This window comes from Notolepis coatsorum, assembly GCF_963971535.1.
Source record: "Notolepis coatsorum genome assembly, contig: SCAFFOLD_2273, whole genome shotgun sequence".
NCBI lineage: Eukaryota > Metazoa > Chordata > Actinopteri > Aulopiformes > Paralepididae > Notolepis > Notolepis coatsorum.
In genome coordinates, this window is record NW_028169608.1 from 1 (window position 1) to 10,000 (window position 10,000).

Sequence of the window (10,000 nt, forward strand, 5' to 3'; positions counted from 1 at the left end):
GGACCGACAGCCAAGGAACCCGACTGCTGCCAAGGGTCACGCTCGGCACGTTACACCTTTCTACATGGCGGAGCGGCACTGGAAATAAGGGAGTTTCTGGTAAATGTAGTTTTTTAGATTCAGGCAATGTGGACTCGGGACTGGGGAACTGCGGGAGACAGAGCTGGTTTAGAACTACATTGTAGTCACACAGGAAGAGAGTCGGAAGGAAGGTTTTACCAAGCGTAGGTAGTGAAGCTGTCCTAAGCAGGGAGTACTCTGCGTACTTGTCAGCGCAATCAGATAGCGACAATAGACCTCTCACGCGTTCACGTCATTATGATGTCATTATGACATCAAGCCCCAGTGCATTTTTCCCCCACCTATGGCAGAAATGAACATTGTTTCATTTCCCGTTTACCAGCAATGTTGTCCTTGATGCTGCATGTGGGGTCATTGCGTTTCACCAAAGGATCTTATGTTTTGTTAACGTTCCAATTTTTAAAAGCCAAATCACTGACCGCTGAATGGCTGCATGTTGCTGAGACGCACAGACGCTGACCAGCGACACTAAAAGCTAGTTTTGCTAGCGATTTTAACTGGCGCTTCAACGGTCTAAACCCCCTGCCCAGAGATGTATATCAGAAGGCTTTGTTCACGGGACCCACAGCTGCATGAACCACAGATGAAGCTAGGAGCCATCTATTAATAGTCCATTAATTTTCCTAGAGCCGTATCAAAGGCTAGAGATTCGGGAGCAGCCAGAAAACACGTCACCCGTGAGAGGTCTATGACAGCCAGGCAGAGAGACACAGGAAGTAGAAGACAGGAGGGCGAGTTCAGGCAATGGTTATTATTATTATTATTATTATTATTATAGCATGATGTCATTTTCATTACGGGTTTATTCCAGAGTTATTCAAACAAAGGAAAGGATTATGCAACGGACAGGCCTGGTAGCTGACAAACAGTTAGCCATGCAGCTTGAGAGTCATTCGCCTCCACAGGTAGATACATATCCTACGGTAACAACTCAAGCGTTTAGGGCCACGCCCACCGATGAGGGGAAATTGAATTCTCCATTTAAAGAGATATTCCACATTTTGAAAAAAAAGTCTCTCAGATCTGTCACAAACTAGTTGAAGTCCATTCAGTCCAAATAGCACTAGTTTCTGTCATGTTGGAGGCAAAGGGGTATGAGGCATGTGTCACCGTTGACTTCCACTAACAAATACTATCCTTTTCTGCTTCCAATATGTCAGAAAAGCTGGAGCAAGACTCTTTAACACTTTGGATGCCAGCGACGCGTTTTGTCGTTAGTTCATGCCGCCAGTTGAGTGCCGCCAACGACATATAGCGTTTGTTTGTCGTATTTTTATTTATTGGCGATTTGAATTCATATTTCATCAATCGAGTTGCAGAGTCTCTCTGAGCTCAATTGGGAAGATACCGCCCCCTATCGTCTCTCCCTGTGTAACTGCACCCCATTAGTTTAGACTGATGGGGGGGGCGGGCCAGTTTCCTCATTTGACTTTTCCGTCAAGCCAACTGAAGAGACCAAGTGATCGCCGGCCCTCAGAAATGCGTGGATTATGTATTTCCAGCACCCAACGCTGCAACGCTGAATCAATAAACGTGATCGATATTTGGAATGGCGATCAGGAATTGGAATAATCTTTTTGGATAACATCTGATCTGAGGTAAGGAATCTATTTTACCAGTCTTGGGATAATCAGAGCTTTTTTCACAGATATATCAACGTGTCCCATATGTGTGTGTGTGTGTGTGTCTGTGTGTGCCGCTGATCAGGAAATGAGAGAATCGATATTTCAGCCCGCTTCTATAGCGTGCATAAGTACACATATACTATCGATAATCTAGCGTTTATTTGAAAACTATTCATAAATAGGCCGAAAAATGACAACGTTTTTGTGTATGCCAGGATATTCCAGTAAATGCCGTTTATCACGCAATCTATATATTTTCCTGAAAAACGAGGGCTTTTCAAAATGCGATCAAACGGAAATGAACCGATTAAAAAACAATCCGTTTCGACAATGTTGACTGCAAACAAGTCATTGATAAGCGACGGGCAGATTAGACCATAATTTAAGACAGAGATCATGCGTTCACAACGCTACCATTGCAGTGGGTGCTGGCATTTAACGGGGTTTTACCATGTTCACCAGTGGTAATCAAAGTGTTAAGGACTGAAAGAACTACTGGTTTGTGGCAAATCAGATGGGCTTCTTAAAAATGCAGACCATCCCTTTAATTCCATTATTTGTGCTGATGTGATATGAATCACCAATGCTATCCAATGAGCAGGCAGCCTGGGGTGGACCACCTACATCAGTATTTGTATTGAGATATTCATGGCATTGGTTAGCAAAGATTGGCAACATAAATCAATAAATATTCCATCAAAAAACTATGCAATTTCACGTGTTAATATGATGCTTTCTATGGCCCTCTAAACAGTTTAATTACCTTTTAAATTGTGATAAATAGGTAGTTCTGATTGAGTAGATATCCATATTTCCTAAAATACCAATGATGATGTTGATCAGTAGAGTCTTTCTCAGCACAATCTATGCTGTTCCTCATACCAGCTCTGGACAGTTAGCCACAAACCAATGCAAAGGCAATGGGGTTGAGCTGCTGTCTGTACAAGCTGAGTGAAACCTACTCCACTGTGCACACAAAGGCGATGTCAGTTACCTTCAGTGTGTCAACACAACAATGAATATCTCAATAAAAACACTGATTTGGGTGATCTATGTTAGTCATCTAGTTAGCTTATTAGTAGAACTGTCAAACAATGCAGGGCTTAGCAGTTGATAGTTTTGGTGATTTACTGAAAGGCAGAAAAGGAATGTTTTCCCCCAAAGTGGGCGTGGCTTGCAGTATGTAACTATTACTTAGAACTGATTGTATCGAATACAGAGCTAGTGGCGACTATCAAGTCATTAAACCCAATAGGACAGACTAACAATAGCTAATTCTTCCTATCGCCTTATTAGCCCCCATTAATCTTAGCTTCCCTGTATTTCACCAACCTTCCAGCAGGGGCGCGGTGGCGGCGAGGACTCCTGGTGCTCTGAGCGAACAGGGAGAGAGGGAGGGGTGGAGGAAGGGGGAGTGGCTATGGAGCTAAGGAGAGTGGCTATAGAGCTAGGGGGAGTGTCTAAAGCTATAGTGGGAGTGGTTAAGGCGGGGTGGGCGTGGCCCAGGGAACAAAAGGCTTGGCTTCTGGGTTTAGGCCAGCCGAGGCCGCAGCGAGAGGCGTGTCAACACTCGCTAAGGGGGAGGAGCTAAACAAGGAAGTGGTTGAAGGGAGGATATCTGGAGTGCTCTTGGAGGGAGGAGAGGTTTGTAATAGAGTGGGGGAGGTGTCTGCGGTCATTGCGGTCGTGGAGGGGTTGGGTGAAGCAGCTGTAGCCTGGGATGGGATGCTGGTGATGGGGGTGGTGGCCTGGGAGCCGGGGGTCTGGAGGACTGAATCCAGGAAAGAGAACGTCTGGGAGACCGAGCTCATGTTTTCCCCCGTTAGCTCGGTGAATATGCCACCGCTAACATCCACAGGTAAACTTTGCATGGCCTTGGTGGCCATGTTGGCGGCTAGGCTAATGTTAGCGTCTGGTTTGCTAGTAGAGGAGAACGGAGCGTTTTTAGTGGTGAAATTGTCCACGCACATGGGCTCGTAGGAGCGCGGAGGGGACTCCGCGACATAGCCAGCGTGGGCAGGGTTGGTGACGCTAGTCAGTGTGTGGGAGAGGGTCGAGACGGGGGGGGTGGGGCTCGGACTAGGACTTAGCTCCAGGGCTTTGGAGCCAGACAGGCCAGAGTCAGTAGCCGCAGCGCAGCCTGGAGCCACTGTGGCTGGGCTCGGGGAGGTGGGCTGCTGGGGCGCCCCCACTCCTCCGGAAGTCTCATCCGACTCTTACTCTTCCTCCCCCTCACTCTCCCCCCTCCTCCCCCTCCCCTGCCCCTGATCTCACACTCCCAGCTCTCCTCCTCCTCATCCTCCTCCTCCTCGTCCTCTTCCCCTCCTCCCCTCCCCTGCAAAGAGGCGGGGTTTATCACGCCGCTGTTCTCCGACTGGCCGACGTTATTCTCCACTTCCTGCCTATCCAGGAAGTCGTAGACCTCGTCACGGCCCCTCCTCTTCTTCTTCCTCCTCCTCTGCTGTTGCCTGGAGACCTCCCCCCCTGGCCCCGCCCTCTCGGGACTCAGAGGTTCAGAGGTGGAGGAGGCGGTGCTGCTGTCGTCCAATGAGCCACTGGGAGAGAGGGCAGGAGCTGCCAGGGGGAGGGTTTTTATAAGAGAGGGAACCAATCACATACTACGTCAGAAAACCACCTGCCAATAAGACGCCAGATTCTGGTTTACTGTGGGTGGAGCTACACAGGCAAAGAAGAGCAGATTTTCAACTCTTTGATTGGATTGACACCGGAACAGCAAATTGGTGTTGCAATCCCTATGTGTCAGAGATCTGATCTTGTTCAAATGTTGGTTTAGCATGTAAAAACCACTGGACAGAGATACTTAAAACTGAGATGACCCTTTGCTGAACTCTAAACTGAAAGGTAGAATCTGTGGTGCTGCCAAACAGCGACCTCTAGGCAAAAGAGGGCCACTTGGTGTTGTGCTTTGTTTACATTTATTTAGTTTGTGTCTGATGTGTGGATTGTATTTCAGTGGGGACAGGGGGGGGGGGGGGGGGTGCTACTACTGGCCACACCTCAGGCTCTGCCAAGAAATAAAACCCACTAAACCCACACCCATCAGACCAAAACGAAAGATACGAACAAAGTGCAATACCAAGCAGGGCTCCTTCATCTAGAGGTCACTGACGGTATCACTGATTCTACCTTTGGGCTTACTGGAGACCTCACGCCTAACGCTAACCTCAACCGGTTGGTGATGGAACACTAACACTAACACTAACACTACACTAACACTAACACTAACACTAACACTACACTAACACTAACACTGACACTGACACTACACTAACACTAACACTGACACTAACACTACACTAACACTAACACTACACTAACACTAACACTAACACTAACACTACACTAACACTGACACTAACACTAACACTAACACTAACACTGACACTAACACTAACACTAACACTAACACTACACTAACACTAACACTGACACTGACACTAACACTAACACTGACACTGACACTAACACTGACACTGACACTAACACTAACACTACACTAACACTACACTAACACTAACACTACATTAACACTAACACTAACACTACACTAACACTACACTAACACTAACACTACATTAACACTAACACTAACACTAACACTGACACTAACCTGGTTGTGATGGAACACTAACACTAACACTACATTAACACTAACACTAACACTACACTAACACTGACACTAACACTAACACTACATTAACACTAACACTACACTGACACTAACACTAACCTGGTTGTGATGGAACACTAACACTAACACTGACACTAACACTGACACTAACACTGACACTAACACTAACACTAACACTGACACTAACACTAACACTAACCCTAATACTAACCTGGTTGTGATGGAACACTAACACTAATACTGACACTAACACTACACTAACACTAACACTGACACTGACACTAACACTAACACTAACACTAACACTGACACTGACACTGACACTAACACTAACACTAACACTGACACTGACACTAACACTAACACTAACACTGACACTAACACTAACCCTAACACTAACCTGGTTGTGATGGAACACTAACACTAATACTGACACTAACACTAACACTGACACTAACACTGACACTAACACTAACATTAACACTAACACTAACCTGGTTGTGATGGAACACCAACACTAAAACGAACACTACACTAACACTAACACTGACATTAACACTAACACTAACACTGACACTAACACTAACACTAACATTAACACTACACTAACACTAACACTAACCTGGTTGTGATGGAACACTAACACTAACATTAACACTAACACTACACTAACACTAACACTAACCTGGTTGTGATGGAACACTAACACTAACATTAACACTAACACTGACACTAACACTAACACTGACACTAACACTGACACTAACACTAACACTACACTAACACTGACACTAACACTACACTAACACTGACACTAACACTAACACTGACACTAACACTAACACTGACACTAACACTGACACTAACACTAACACTGACACTAACACTACACTAACACTAACCTGGTTGGTGATGGAACACTAACACTAACCTGGTTGGTGATGGAGCACACATGTCGTGTTACTGGTACATAAGGCTGTGACGATAACCGCATTACCCAAATACCACGGTCATGTGATGTGTACCACGGGGTTACTTAACATAACTTAATGTTACTTAATGTTACTTAATGTTACTTAAGATTACTTAATGTTACTTAACGTTACTTAATGTTACTTAATGTTACTTAACGTTACTTAATGTTACTTGTTACTTAATGTTACTTGTTACTTAACATTACTTAATATTACTTAACGTTACTTAGCATAGTTAGCATGATGGAGATACAAGCTGTGAGGACAGCGTTGTGTTTTTGTCAGAGGTCATGACTTTGTGGATTTCACCACATACTGCGTCATCGGTGTGGTGCGTGTCTCTCTTGTGTGTGTGACATTTGTTACTGGATCGGATGATCAAGGACCTGCCATCGATTTACAGATGTGAAGTGTGTCGATACTGTGAGTAACTACTAATTAAGATAAGTCTTCAACTCAACTTCCATTCATCTAAGAACTCAATGACTACATTTGAAGGCTCGCATTGAAGTGAAACTTTCCATCAGTGCTTTCCATCAGTGCACTCTTGATTTAGCTGGACGTTTACTTAACCTTTGTGTGTTCAAAATATGGTAATTCGATTAGATTAAAATGTATTGTCATTATACAGTACAGTACAGCACAACACAAATAATGTTGGCATCCAACCAGAGTGCAAATGTAACAGTAAAGTGCAATAGAAATATACAATGTACAGGTGAATAAACTGGGTATAAAATATATAAATGAGTACTACTGGGTGATCAGTAGTAATGTACAGTGTTATAGTATTAAAATCTACAGTGATAAAGGTATGAAGACACACTGGCCAGTGGTATAACTAGTAAGAGGCATGGTGGTGTACTGGTTAACACTGTCGCCTCACAGCAAGAAGGTCCTGGGTTCGATTCCCGCTTGGGGATCAGGTTGCTGGGTTGCCAGGTATTATCTCCCGGGACTTTCTGTGTGGAGTTTGCATGTTCTCGACCCCCCCCCCCCCCCCGTGCTCGCGAGGGTATCCTCTCCAGAAAAAGAGATAAACCCAATCGCTAGAACAGATTGCTAACAAAGACGGACAGGGGTAGTTGGATTGGTCCCCGAGCACGGCCCCACGCCATGTCTGCCCATGTCTGCTCCCGGCTGCCGTCGGGGGGGGAAGGACGACGGGATGGGTCAAGGGCGGAGACTAAATGTAATCGGTGACCCAAGAAAAATGCATGTGTGTGTTTCCTACGCAACGCCCATCTCACATGTGTGTGTCGCTGCATGACTACGTTGCAATATGTGCTAAGAATAAACACTTCTTTGAGTCTTAACGTCTTTAATCTTAAATCTTAATAAAGACACTATGGTAGTAAATCATACTGGCCAGTGGTATAACTAGTAAGAGTAGGTAAGGAAGGTCTTTATGTAATTTTTATGACATTTTATTATCTTCTTTGATTTGTTGGTGGCAAACCGCCGAACCAGGTTGGTTTTTTTAACCGCGGTGAAGAAGAGAATCCACACCGTCATAGCCGCGTTATTTTTTTCCGTAGCCGCATTTCTGGCAGACACTCTCTGATTGGCCACTGACATGTTTGCCCAATCGCGTGACGAGCTGTGTCTTTGCCCATTTCCGCGTCGAACAGCCTGCAAACTACCTGTCGTTCTATCGCCATGCTCTAAGACAAACTCTAACCTTAACCAACTTCGAAAGAGTGCCTAAGCTTAACCAGTGTAGAAACAGGCGTCGGCCAATCAGAGAGCGTCTTGCCAGAAATGCGTCTACGGAAAAAAAATTACGCGTCACAGCCCTACCGGTACAGTACATCCTGCCAAACCACGGTGGAGATGGGAGGAGACGGCGTGAGGATAGGTGAGTCCTGTCCGGCCAAAACCACACACCGACATGTACAGCGGCATTAACCCTTTCACCGCCGCACTAGCAAAACGGTTAACCCTTTCACTGCGACACTACAGAGAAGGTTAACCCTTTCACTGCCACGCGACAGCCGGACGCGACCGTCCGTCGTGTGATAGTAAAGGGTTAACCTTCTGTCGTGTGTGGCGGTGCAAGGGTTAAAGGGGAACGCCACCCGTTATACTGTACGAATTCCCACTATGTTCTTCCTGTGCCTCTATCTGTGAAGCCACGCCACACTCTCCTAAAGCCACCAGAGAGAGAACCCTGCAAAACATGGTGCCACTCCATAGACAATGCATGGAGCACTGACTTTATGAGGCCATGAGATGTCCGTGTGAGCTCTCTTACACCCAAATGAGTTGTATATTCCTAGCATCGCTGGAAGGTCCGGACCAGAAGATGTCCGTGTGAGCTCTCTTACACCCAAATGAGTTGTATATTCCTAGCATCGCTGGAAGGGCTCACTGTTTACCACCAGAATCTGCTGCCTTTGTGGCTCCAGGTGTACAACCTTAAAGTATCTTTATGACCCAACCCTCAGATGGATGTGACGGCGCCGTCGTTTATAAAGGCCTCGAAGACATTCGCTCTGGAAGCTTGTTAATACTGTTACATTTAAGTGCAGGTTATTGCAACGTGAACGCTGTGTCATCAATCACTTCGCTGCTCAGGAAAAGGCGGTTCTGCATGGATGCTGTTCCACTGGACATGAGTGGATGCCTGACACACTGGTTCTGAGGTGAGAGCAGTGCAGGGGTTGGAATGGACACCACGGATTCTGGGCTTCGGTGGAACAGTGGCTATAGATGACACTGGTGAGCGATACAAGCCAGTGATAGACTGATAGATGGGTGTGTTCTGTCACTGGGTGGGTGTATCTGTGTGTGCCTTGGTTACATGTAGCCACTGTGCAGAAACGACCACTTGCAGTCTATTTTGTCCATAATTGACTTGAGATTTTGTTATATAACATAAAGAATGCACTGATGGAGAGGTGTGATTCTCTCTGTATGGGGGGAGGGAGGGAGGGGGGGGTGTGACTGAATGCTTGACATCATCATTATTACCATCATCATCATCATCATCATCATCATCATCATCATCATCATCATCAAAGCAGGTCATGTACTCACACTGCAGACCAAACAAACACACACAGAACACAGGGGACTTAATGCTGAGGTGCACTTGATTTAAACTGTGGCAACCATGTAAAATAAAGCAACTGGTCAACCAGACCAGGTAGATGAATTAGATGCACCTCAATCAGGTCCAGCTCTGCATTCAGACCACGAGCAACAACTCTTAACGTCTGACCACCTATCTTCCTGTTTGATCATCTATTACCTATTTTACTGTCTGATCATTTATTCTTCCTGTTTGATATTATCTATTTTACTGTCTGATAATCTATCTTCCTGTTTGATCATCTATTATCTATTTTACTGTCTGATAATCTATCTTCCTGTCTAATAATCTATAATCTATTTTACTGTCTGATAATCTATCTTCCTGTCTGATAATCTGAGCTATCTGATTGGCCAGCCGTAGCAGTGATAGTAGTGTAGACTAGGGCTGTCGGTTGTCTCTAAGAATACCATTCGACTTTGAACAGGTTGAAATGAGGCACATTTATACGCCAACGATAAAAGTATGAGGCAATTAAAATATGGTATTTATTTTATTTATTTCGATACATTTAGTGAAATTCATAATGTTTTTTGGACGGTTGGCGACGGGTTGCTTGAGCTGTTCGTGGTGT

The 10,000-nt window shown here is 45.1% G+C and overlaps 1 pseudogene across 1 annotated transcript in view; it reads right to left on the reverse strand.

Annotated features, from left to right (window-relative positions):
- Window positions 1-3,187: 3,187 nt before the first annotated feature.
- LOC311248697 overlaps window positions 3,188-10,000 on the reverse strand; it is a 20,071-nt pseudogene continuing 13,258 nt past the window's right edge. The window contains exon 2 of the transcript in view: window positions 3,188-4,280. The product of the transcript in view is annotated as an uncharacterized misc_RNA (transcript). The remainder of the gene's footprint in view (window positions 4,281-10,000) is intronic.